This window comes from Stegodyphus dumicola, chromosome X1, assembly GCF_044657685.1.
Source record: "Stegodyphus dumicola isolate Sdum_Otavi_A_Nest chromosome X1, ASM4465768v1".
Lineage (NCBI taxonomy): Eukaryota > Metazoa > Arthropoda > Arachnida > Araneae > Eresidae > Stegodyphus > Stegodyphus dumicola.
In genome coordinates, this window is record NC_140780.1 from 77,932,662 (window position 1) to 77,943,940 (window position 11,279).

The following is an 11,279-nucleotide window of genomic DNA, read 5'->3' on the forward strand; positions in this document are numbered from 1 at the left end:
TTTACTAACGTTTATTTTATTTTAAATCTTTACTATCACTTCTTATTTTCTACTTCCGGCCAGAATTATAAGCGTTAAGGTTTTTATGCAAAGTTTGTCTGGCGAACGCCAAGTATTTAAGTTGTGGCTTTTTGCCAAGCAAGAGAAAGGAAGCAGTGAGTCGAAGCGGGCCGCTTACCTTAGAAGTTACGCAGTTGCTGTTTGCCTTCCAGGCCAGAGGTTTTATTCCTCTTGATAAATTAAATGTATTGTAGTGTTCACAGTCTCTGTGCTACATACGCTTCCTGTTAATATAAGGCCAATCTTCCACGTGTATTATTTTAAAGTTAAATTAGAGTTTAGTTTTATTTTTATACTTTTACGTTTTGACCCCAAGTAGCGGGTCGGTGTATTCCGAAGTACGGAAGTCATTGTAAATAGAGAAAAAATAAAGGGTTTTGTATACCCTTCTTGTGTATCCTGTTTACTTCCCACAGTTTTGAACATAGCTTTAGTAAGCTCTCTGTTCCGAGTCAGGTCCTTGCATGTTCCCGAAGAAGGTTAGAAGGAACATTGATCCTGATAGTGGCGCCCAACGAAGAAGAATAACCATGGCCGAGTTTCAAGAAGAACCTGTGCTGCCTGCAGAAGCGGCTCAGAATCCAGTAATGCCAGCTGCCGCCCTGGAAGGATTTGGTTACATCGTCCAGACCATGCGCGCTTCGATGAAACCAGAAGCAACATTCAATGGAAACTCACCGGTAACCAGTTTTTTGGGAAAATTGGATGACCACTTCATGCTCTACCCCGTGCACGAGTTTCAAAAAGTTACCTTAGCTACCAGCGCTTTGAGGGGCCAAGCACTTAACTGGTTCAAATGTATAGGCAGAAGTCTCTTGGGTCAAGCAGGAAGTCCCACCTATACTTACGAAAATTTTAAGACTGCCCTACTAAAAGCCTTCCCTGTTGTATGGGATCGTGCGAAATTAGAAACGGAACTTTTCAGTATATATCAACAAAGAATCGAAAACCTCTCAAGCTTTATTTTAAGAAAAATTCACGTCTTCAAACTCTTGTATGGAAACCGTCTGGATCCTGAAATAATTCAAGTGATTTTGCCGAGGTTACTGCCCCAAGTGCAAGACTTTATTGAATTGAGAAGTCCGACTACACTGGAAAAGTTATTTGAGCTAGCAATCCAGTTTGAAAGTAGAAGAACGGCGGACGTCGAAAGAAGACGCCAATATCAACAGCGAAACCAATTTGGTACGCGAAGACTACAGCAAACTCAAGCACACGGCTATGGAGGCAAAGCGAATCAGTGGGCAAGGAAACCTTAGCATTCAAAAACAGCCGGCGAACGTCGACAGTTCAATAGCAACCCAGGAAAAAAGTCTCAAGGCCAGGGGGAAAAGAAGGAAAGCACGGAAATGAAAAATAATTTAAACTAAAACGGATTTCTGCTGACGGGAGGGTGCGGAAATCCGAAGGCCAAGAAAACCCCTCTTCCTACAAGTTAAATACAGTAATGGTGAAAAATTTGACTCTTCCGAAGATTGAAGTGTTGGTGAATAATATCCCAGCCACCGCACTCCTGGATACAGGCGCACACTGTTCCTGTGTGGCAGAAAATTTTTTTAGGAAGTATTTTCGTAAATATCGCATATATAATTCGGATAATACGACAGTGTTAGCTGCGCAAGGAGAAAAATGTAAGTGCATAGGTAAAGTACCTTTGTATATCCGTATCAAGGACGAACAAGTAAAGGTGATGTTTTTTATAGTAAAGAATCTGCAAGCACATTTAATCTTAGGAATAGATTTTCTTTCAGACGCACAAGCAACACTGGATTTTAATGAAGCGTCCCTTAAGCTGACAATAAAACCAGTTCATGCAGAAAAGGCTGAACCGCCGATGTTAAAACTTGACCACCTCCCTAATGACCAGCAAGGAAGAATCCGACAAGTGGTAAGTGAATTTGCTTCGTTATCTAGTGATATTCCAGGATTTACTCAGGTTACTAACCATAGTATTGACACCGGAGATGCAATGCCAGTTCGCCAAAAACCATTCCGGTATGATAAGAATAAGGAAAAAATTATAGAATGGCATATTACCGATATGCTACGTAAAAAGATCATAACGCCCATCTCAAGTAGTTATGCTAGCCCGGTGGTTTTATGTAAGAAAAATAATGACTATCCTTTGACGCATCCAAAAAGGTGGAGATTCGCTATTGATTACCGTAAATTAAACTCCATAACTAAATATCCGGTATATCCGTTACCGATCATTGAAGAAATTCTAAGGAACATAAAATCTACCAAATTTATGACGACTTTAGACTTAACGACTGGTTATTTTCAAATAGGGGTTAGGCCTGAGGACGTGCCTAAGACTGCTTTTATAACCAAGTCTGGCACTTATGCATTTTTGCGTATGCCGTTTGGCCTTTCAGGGACCCCGGCAACATTTCAGCGATGCATGGACATTGTGTTAAGACCTGTTCTTGGAAAGTCCACATTTATCTATTTAGACGATATCATTATTACTAGTGATAATCTCGACCAACATGTACAGGATTTAAGACAGGTGTTTTCTTTATTAAATGAGGCCGGTCTAAAAATTAATGTCGAAAAGTGCAAATTTGCAGCCCCTGAATTAAAATATTTAGGTTACAAAATATCTCAAAAAGGAATCGAGACAGACGAATCAAAATTAATTGCTGTACAAAAGTATCCGACTCCAACCACAGCGAAGAAGCTCTCTTCTTTTCTAGGACTTTGTTCATATTATAGGTCCTTTATAAAAAATTTTGCAGCTATTGCTGAACCATTGTTAAAATTAAAAAGGAAAAAAGGCAAGATTCTCGTGGACGGCCGAAGCCAATAGTGCTTTCGAAAAATTAAAACAAGCATTAACCCAAGCCCCTGTGTTGAAATTTCCTGAAAAGGATGAGAATTTAGAAATTTCAGCGGATGCTTCGGATTATGCTGTAGGAGCGGTACTTTCGCAAAATCAGCAGCCCGTGGCATTTTTTAGCCAAACTTTAAATCAAACACAAAGAAACTATTCCGCGACCGAGAGAGAGGCACTTGCAGTTCTGTTAGCAGTGCAAATGTTCCGAGTCTATTTTGGAAAGGCGCCGATAACAGTGTACTCTGATCATGTGGCGGTAACTAGATTGTACTCAGGGAAAAATTTATCCCCAAGGTTAATAAGATGGGCACTCAAGCTGCAAGAATATAATCTGGTAATCAAGCATACCCCCGGAAAGGAAAATATCGTAGCAGATGCCCTATCAAGAATTAAAATAGATGAACAAGGTAATACCGTAAAGGTGGCAATGCTCACAGCATGTATAATAAATTCCCGAGAAACTGTAATAACTGAACTGGGTAAGGATCCTGAGTTTGGAAGCATTTATGAGTATTTAAAGGATCCTGAAAATTTTAGCCACCAAGATATTGTGGCGATAAGAAATAGGGCGGCCCATTACGAACTAATAGATGGTCTATTATTCTATACAAAAACTACGAATTCCAACAACGAATTTCGACCTGTTATCCCAGCTAGTCTTAGGTTAAATATCCTGCAGGAGCTCCATGACAGCCCTTTAGCTTCTCATGCTGGTATTCGAAAAACTATCCAACGCGTATGCGAGGCAGTCTACTTTCCTGAACTGCAAAAGTTAACAAGGGCGTATGTCCAGTCCTGCCCAACACGTCAAGCAGTTAATTATATTAATTTCCGCCCTGCCAGGTTTCTAAATAGTATTAAATCCGAATTTCCAAATGAAATAATTGGCATCGATTTATTGGGCCCTTTCCCAAAAAGTCAGTTAAATAAAAGTCGCTATCTCCTTGTTATGGTTGATCATTTTAGTAAATGGACCGAAATTGTTCCCTTAAAACGAGCCTCTGCGAAATTAGTTACTGATTCTATTTTAAATAAATATATTTTAAAATACGGGGCGCCCCTAAAAGTTATATCGGATAATGGTCCTCAATTTGTAAGTAATATATTTGAAGACATGTGCCAAAAACTGGGCATACGTCATTTAAACATGGTCCCATATCGGCCGCAATCAAATATAGCGGAACGGGTCAATAGAAATATAGTGAAAATTATCCATAGTTATGTTAAAAATTTTCATAAAAGCTGGGATAACTATGTCAATGAATTTGCTTTCGCCCTTAGGACCGCAAAACATGATACAATGGGCAAAACTCCTGCTGAGTTATTTCTAGGCAGAAAGATTATAACGCCGTTAGATAAATTATTTTATGTGCAACAAAGAGCCCCAGAATTTAAAATGGGTGATATAGAAAAACTAATTAAGGAAGCAAAGAAGAATACGGAAGTAGCACAAAGAAAACAGAAGCTTTATTATGATTTGAAACGACGGGGAGTAACTTATAAAGTAGGGGATAAAGTTTTAAAAATTAAGCATTCACTTTCTTCAGCACCAGAAGATAAGACTGCCAAATTTTTTCCACGATTTGAAGGACCATATGTTATAGAAAAAATAACTCACGCTGTAGTAGTGTTAAAAGCCAGAAATGGTGAAACCTGCTCCGCAAACATTGATCAAATCAAACCCTACTTTGATCGTAATAAAATGCAAATATTTTCAGATCTTTTGCAGGATCCGGCACGGCAGACACCGCAGGCACAAGCTCCAGAGGTGGAAAAACGACAAGTACAAGGGCAAGCCATTAAGAGGCAGGAGCAAGTGAAAAGAAAATTTCCCCGCGGAAAAATTGAAGGTAGCAAGAAAAAGAAGCCGTTCCACCGTCCAGAAAAGAGAGTTCACGAACACCCCCAGAATGAAGAAGGGAGAAGGACGACGTATGTGAAGAGAACCAGGAGAAATGACGGCAACTATAACCCGGCTCTAAAACGGAAGATCTACTCATCCGACAGGACTCTCCGCAGCAAATGTCGCCGAACTGCGGAAGGGCCATCAACGGCGGAGGAAAAGTTACAAGGAAAATTTGAACGGCAAGCAATGAGGTCCAAGCAGGCACACGAAAGAAGTTTCCCGTCAGGTCCTTGCATGTTCCCGAAGAAGGTTAGAAGGAACATTGAACCTGATAGCTCTACGAATTTTACCGCTTTTGGTATATGTATGCAATCCTTCACTCATACAACACTCCCTCTGCTTTTGACTTCAGCTTTGAAGGATTTATTTCCTGATGAATCCAATGGTTGTAAGATTTTTGTCAAACCACCAGAAATTATTGCTACGGTCGTAGACAATTTTTGACATCTGGTTTTCACTGACTCAAGTAAATGAGCATGCATAGAATCTGTTATCAATAGCCCTTTTCGTTGGAAAAAAGATCCCTTACGACACTGCCAAACTTTTTGTAGTCACTCATGCATGATTGTTTCGCACATCCAGCCGTTCTCGTTTGCACAAGTAATTATGTCATTAGAAAAATCCTTGCACAAATAATTACGTTTTTTGTTTAAAAATGATTATCAGCTTTTGCTTGTCACCGTTTGTGGCAGAAGCTAAAACACATGTAAATGACATTCTTTCATGCCCCGTCTTAAGCACAGATAGTTTTTGTACCAGTTTCATCAACAGTTCTGTTTGCAGGAGAGTCGAAAGCTAACGGCCTTTCATCCATATTTATTATCTGTGACTGAAGAAGTTTTTTTTTTGTCAATAATATCTGTCACATATTTTAGAAAAGATGCCTTTTTATCCTGCCAGTCCATTGGTATTTGTTGCCCGACTGTTGTTCTAGTACGGACAGAAATATTTTTTCTTTTCATAAATCTGCTACACCAGCAAGGCCGTCCTTTGAAATCATTTATGTTCATTTGTTTTGCTATAAATTTTGCTTGTAAGAGGATTTTTACAGTCGAAATTGCCATTCCCTGTCTGAGTTGCTCCTTTATCCAGTTTGCAAGGTCATCCTCTTGATTTGGCCACCTTACAGTACCACTTCTTTTGGCTCGTTTCTGTTGTGGCATATTTTTAAGTTCTTCTTTTTCAGTTCTCTAATGTTGAATACATCTCTCGTCCACTTCAAACTCTCGAACTGCTGCTATATTTCCAATTTGTTCAGCACATGAAATTACATTGAGCTTAAAACCAGCAGTATAGCTTCTGTGCCGTTTAGGTGCCATTTTCAAAAATTTTCCGCTCCCTTCTTACTTAAAAACTATCCAACAAGTACTTGTACCCAAACTGATGGCATCTGTATCTGGCAGAATGCCAAGAAAAATCGATTCATGCTGAAGGGGAAATACGTCAGAGTTCGTTATTGCAAGGCAGGTGGAGTCGTGTCCGCCTTTGAAAAAAAATTGCAGAAAAGGCGGTTGGGGAGAGGATGGGTCCTGGAAGATTCATCGAATGGCAGAGGAGAGAGACTATTCAAAATGATGAGAATGCTGATTTGAAAGGGGGAAGAATGTTATTGTTCTGAGATCCCGTTTAAGGTGAATAAAGCATGTAGGCCCGTTCAAGTGAAAGAATGTAAACAAAATAACATTAGCAAAAAGCAACTGAGTGGTCTTTTGTGTAGGTACAGCACCAATCTATGTAAATTGACAAGGCCATCCAAACTATGTACAATGACCACCATAGGAAATATTTTATTTTCAGTGCACCTAAACGCTGCATGGGTAGAAACACCGCACCTGCTGAAAATTTTAAGTTTTAATACGGTACATTTTCATTTTGAGCAATTTATGGGCTGGAGTTCCTTTAGCCCCAGGAAAGTCTGCAGTATTTTGTTGAAGTTTCTCAAGAGCTCTGCAAAGTCTTCAAATGGCATGGTTAGCTTATTTTACTTTTATCCCTCCATGTGAAATGCATTCTTTCACTTTGTTTCAGAATCTTCATCAGCAACATTTTACTTTTATCACTCATCCTCTATATGAAATGCATTCTTTCACTTATTGTTTCACAATCTTCACCGGGTATTGTTTCAGCATCTTCATTGGCAACAAGTCAAGTGAAATGTATTTTATGAACATTGTAGAGATGATTCAGACCTTCTACAATAGCACTGTTTTCCCTATCTGTAGAAGGCCCATTTTAGTTTCGCCAACAAAGGTTCGCTGCACTTAGCATCTTGCCATCTTCAATAGCATTGAGCATAATGCACATTTTGTTGCGAATTCTAAAAAAAAAAAAAAAAAAATTCTGGGTGGCCATGCGTATTATAACAGATATGCAACTTGATACATTGTAGCCATGCCCATAACTTTTTACACCAGCCTCCATCGGCAATGACAGTTATACACTGGTAACCTTCTTAAATCAGTTCAGTTCTGCCAGCCTTTTTTTCTCTTATGTAGTTTCTTGTGCACATCCCTGCATTATTTTGCCCGTAGTTCGTTCACAAGTAGCAAAGGTAGAATTGCTCATATGTGAAATTTCCATGATGCTGAACTTTTCCCCCTCTTGTGAAAACTCACTGCTAGTAGATAAGTTACCTAAAACTCGAAGTTGATTTAGGTTACTTTTCTCCAAATCAGAACAAATTGTTGCCATTTCTCCGCATAAAATTTTATCACTTATATAGTTATATGAAGTGACAAGACCATGTTGAATCATTTTGTCAGACAAATGACCCTCAAAATTTACAATTTATGGAATGCTGTTGTAACTTTCTGGCCTGCATTATCACAGAACACATATTGCAAATTGTTCTGCCAGATGGTAATGAATTTGCTTTTCATAAATCTTCTCTTTCAATAACTAAGATAAATCAGGACACACACATCCATCATCATTCTCTTGAAGAAACCTTGACTCTAAGCTAAAAAAAATTATGAATACATATCTAACAAATTAGTATTAAAACTGAAAGTTTAGGCAATAGATAGCAAATAAATTAACAATGATAATACACTGATTTAAGAGTATATTACTAATGAAAGATGAGCAATCCTCATAACTGTTGCTTCCATGATTGCAGTATCATTTGTTAACTCTAGAATGCCAGCAACCTTCATCCTTCTAGAATGGTAGCCGAAGTCATTTCGACTCCAGTGGGATTTATAAGGTAAACGTATAAACGAGAGCACAGTAACGAATACATTATTCAAATAAAACATTTAAATTTGTAATTGGGGACTATAGATACAAATATTAATTTTAAAAAAGGATAACTGAATTTATGATTTTAAGAAAATGAAAATAGCATGCTTTTCACAAAATTCATATACTTGAAATTCTTTTTAAACTAAAATTCAGGAATGCAGTTTTTACATGTGTAATCTAGATTGGCATGACATTTTCCACACACCATTTTCTTGCATGAAATACAAATATTAATAGTCATATTACCATTACAAAGTTTTATTTCACATTTCCTCCTCTTTGGGGCTGATCTCTCAAGTGGATCTATTCTGCTTGTTTTTTTTTGTGGGGGGGGGGGAGTTATTAGTAAGGCATATATAGTTTCGATGCATTTCATCAGCTAACATATAAGTGAACCTCTGACTTGTAATTGTTTTTTTTTTAAGTATTTTTTTTTAAATAAACCAGGCATTTATTGCAGCTAAATCTAACATACTGTAAAAGTATGAACACACCTTGTAAAAGGTGCTTTTACTGTCTACTTTCTAGCCATCTGATCAGTTACATGGAAACCTGTGAGAACACAGGATTCTCACAGTGAACACGGGCCAGCAACACCCCAAAACCATGTTTGGTTGTTTTACAAAAATTGTTTCTGTGGCTTCCCTTCCATTGCTACTTATATCAAGAGATAGATGAAGAGTACTTAAAATCATTGCATTTTTCTTTCTTGTTCCTTGATATACTGTAAGAGTAGTGCTTGTTTTGTCATGTTTGGGAATTGGGAATCTTTCATGGACTTTGGGATTTCTCTTCTTGCCCTGCTGGTAGTTCCTACCAAGCTTGTACCCTTCTTTTGCAATTCTTCAGCTAAATGAAATGATGTAAAAATTTATCATCCGTGACATTTAAATCTTTGTTTAGAAAAGGTTTCATCAGTCTCTTAATGATGTATTCAGATAATCTTCGATTGTATTGTCATTCTTCATTTTTTCCTAGATAAGGGAAAGCACTGAGGAGGTATTTTGTTTTTACATCAACAGTAAGCCAAAACTTTCATCTATATTTTTTGGGTTTTGACGGTGTAAATTGATGGCATTGTGTTTTGCTTGGAAACAGTTGTTCATTTATAGTTATATTTTCTCTAGGTTTGAAGCAAGAACTGCAATTATCAATGAAGCAGTTCAAAATTTCAAATATATTTCCAAATTTATCTGTTTGCAAACATGTAGAATGGGTAGATTTCAAGTCAAATCATAAAAACCGCAGAATTTCACTTAACCTGTTCCCCTGTGCAAAATTCAGGTCCCATGTTTTAGACCACAAGGAATGAAGCTCTGTTTCTTTTGCACCACGAGCATGTAGTATTCCAATGAAAGCAAGCAACTCATCTATAGAAAGAGACCAAGTGTCATTCTCAAGAACGCATCTTGCCTCTACTGTGGTATATTTCTTTGTATTGTTCAAAATTCTGCAATTTATAAATAAAAAACCAAGCACTCAACACACTAGTATCACCGATGTTTCTTTTGACATAATTTGTTGGTCCACTGTCTTTCCGTATAATATTTTTTTGGAGACCTTCCATGATTTTTTTTTATTTTTATATATTATCCAATCTGTGCCATCAGGAGCAGAAAGCTTCCATAACTGACGCATCTTTTAAAATTTCCTTGTTCTCACCTCCATCAGAATCTGATGAACAGTCATGTTTACATTCAAAATCAACTATTTCAAAGTCCTCATCTTCAATGTCTAATAATTTGCTCCCCTTCAGATTCATTCTGATAGCTCATGTAAAAGATTTGTTATTTCCTCTGGGTTTAATCCTTTCTTATGAGGCATTTTTTTTTTTTTTTTTTTTTTTTTTTTTCAATATATTCAGCAAAGCTGAGTGGCACAAACGTTCATGAAGAATATAACGCAAAAAGCAACCATATAACTGCGAAAGAAGTCATTCCAGGAAGTAAACCACTTTTGTGTCAATGTGTGGGGTCCAAACATATAGATTCAGAATGAAACCAGGTGGTTTCAAACATGTATGGATATTTGACAACTTACAAGTGGAAAGGGAAATGTTGTGATAACTGCTATATCACTCTTTTGAAAAGCAAGTGGTTAAGACCCCTACACAGGAAGTAAAATGGTAAAACTATGTCTTCCCCCCCCCCGGAATTAACACAACTTCATTTGGCATTCTAGGAATGTAGGCCGATAAATATTTTGAAATTTAAGTTAAATATTTATGGTTTTGTCAAGTCGTAGACATCACTAATTCATTAAAAATAACAGTAAGAAAGCAACTGAAATGAAAAATTAGGAAAGCTATGAGTGTTTTTTTAACATGCAGAGTCAAAAAGGGCTCCATCTGTTAAAAATGCAATGTAAGGCCAATATATCTAATGTTAAAGCAATTATAAGTACTATGCATCAAATGTTTTACGTAAAGGGACTCTACATCTGAGTATAAAGTGTTTGTGTTCCACTTAATGTCCTTTTCAGAGGGAGCAAGAATAACCCTTTCTTGGTGGGCGTAGGATGGCATCCTAAAAGGATGCAGTGTCTTGTGGAGATAAGCAATTTATACTGCTAAGCCCAACATTGGGTGGCGTGGGAGTCACATAAATTAAATTTGTGATCCAATTGTTCAATTGTTCTCAAGATTTGGGTAGTAATCAGAATTGATTTAAAACTTTTTATCCTTATATTTTCCTTAAAAATTTTGTAAAATGATAAATTTTAGCTTTTTTTTTTTTTTTTTAACTTTCCTCAAATAAATATATATATATATGTATGTATGTGGAAAAAATATCCACCCAGTGACAAATTTTATTTTATGGTATTTTATTAATAAAAATTATTAAGAATCTCTTTCACACCCCCTCCCCCCCAAAATGAAAGCAATGAAAAAGAAGCAATATTTGAAAAAGTGTAGTGAACTTTTTTTGTTATTCCCATCAAAATAATCAAACTCCCAAATATTTTTATTTGTTTCAATGTTACATCTGAAAATTTCGCTGAGTTTTGAAAAATAGATAGAACTTGTAATGCGAAGATGATTTTGTGCAAAACTGTTTTTCTTTTACTGTGTATTTTATAAGATTATCATAAAGTAAAAAGTAAACAAATCAATTTGTTTGCTAGCACTTCCAATATTAATATTTGGTTCTCCTACAAAATTAAAAGATTTCATCATATAAATTATGTTGTTTCAAAATGTGTTTACTTAGGTGCTCTCCCGAGGTGTACAAG

At 36.9% G+C, this 11,279-nt stretch overlaps 1 protein-coding gene across 1 annotated transcript in view; it reads left to right on the forward strand.

Annotated features, from left to right (window-relative positions):
- KrT95D (phosphofurin acidic cluster sorting protein KrT95D) overlaps positions 1–11,279 on the forward strand; it is a 104,083-nt gene that overhangs the window by 74,388 nt on the left and 18,416 nt on the right. The gene's annotated exons all lie outside the window — the stretch shown is intronic.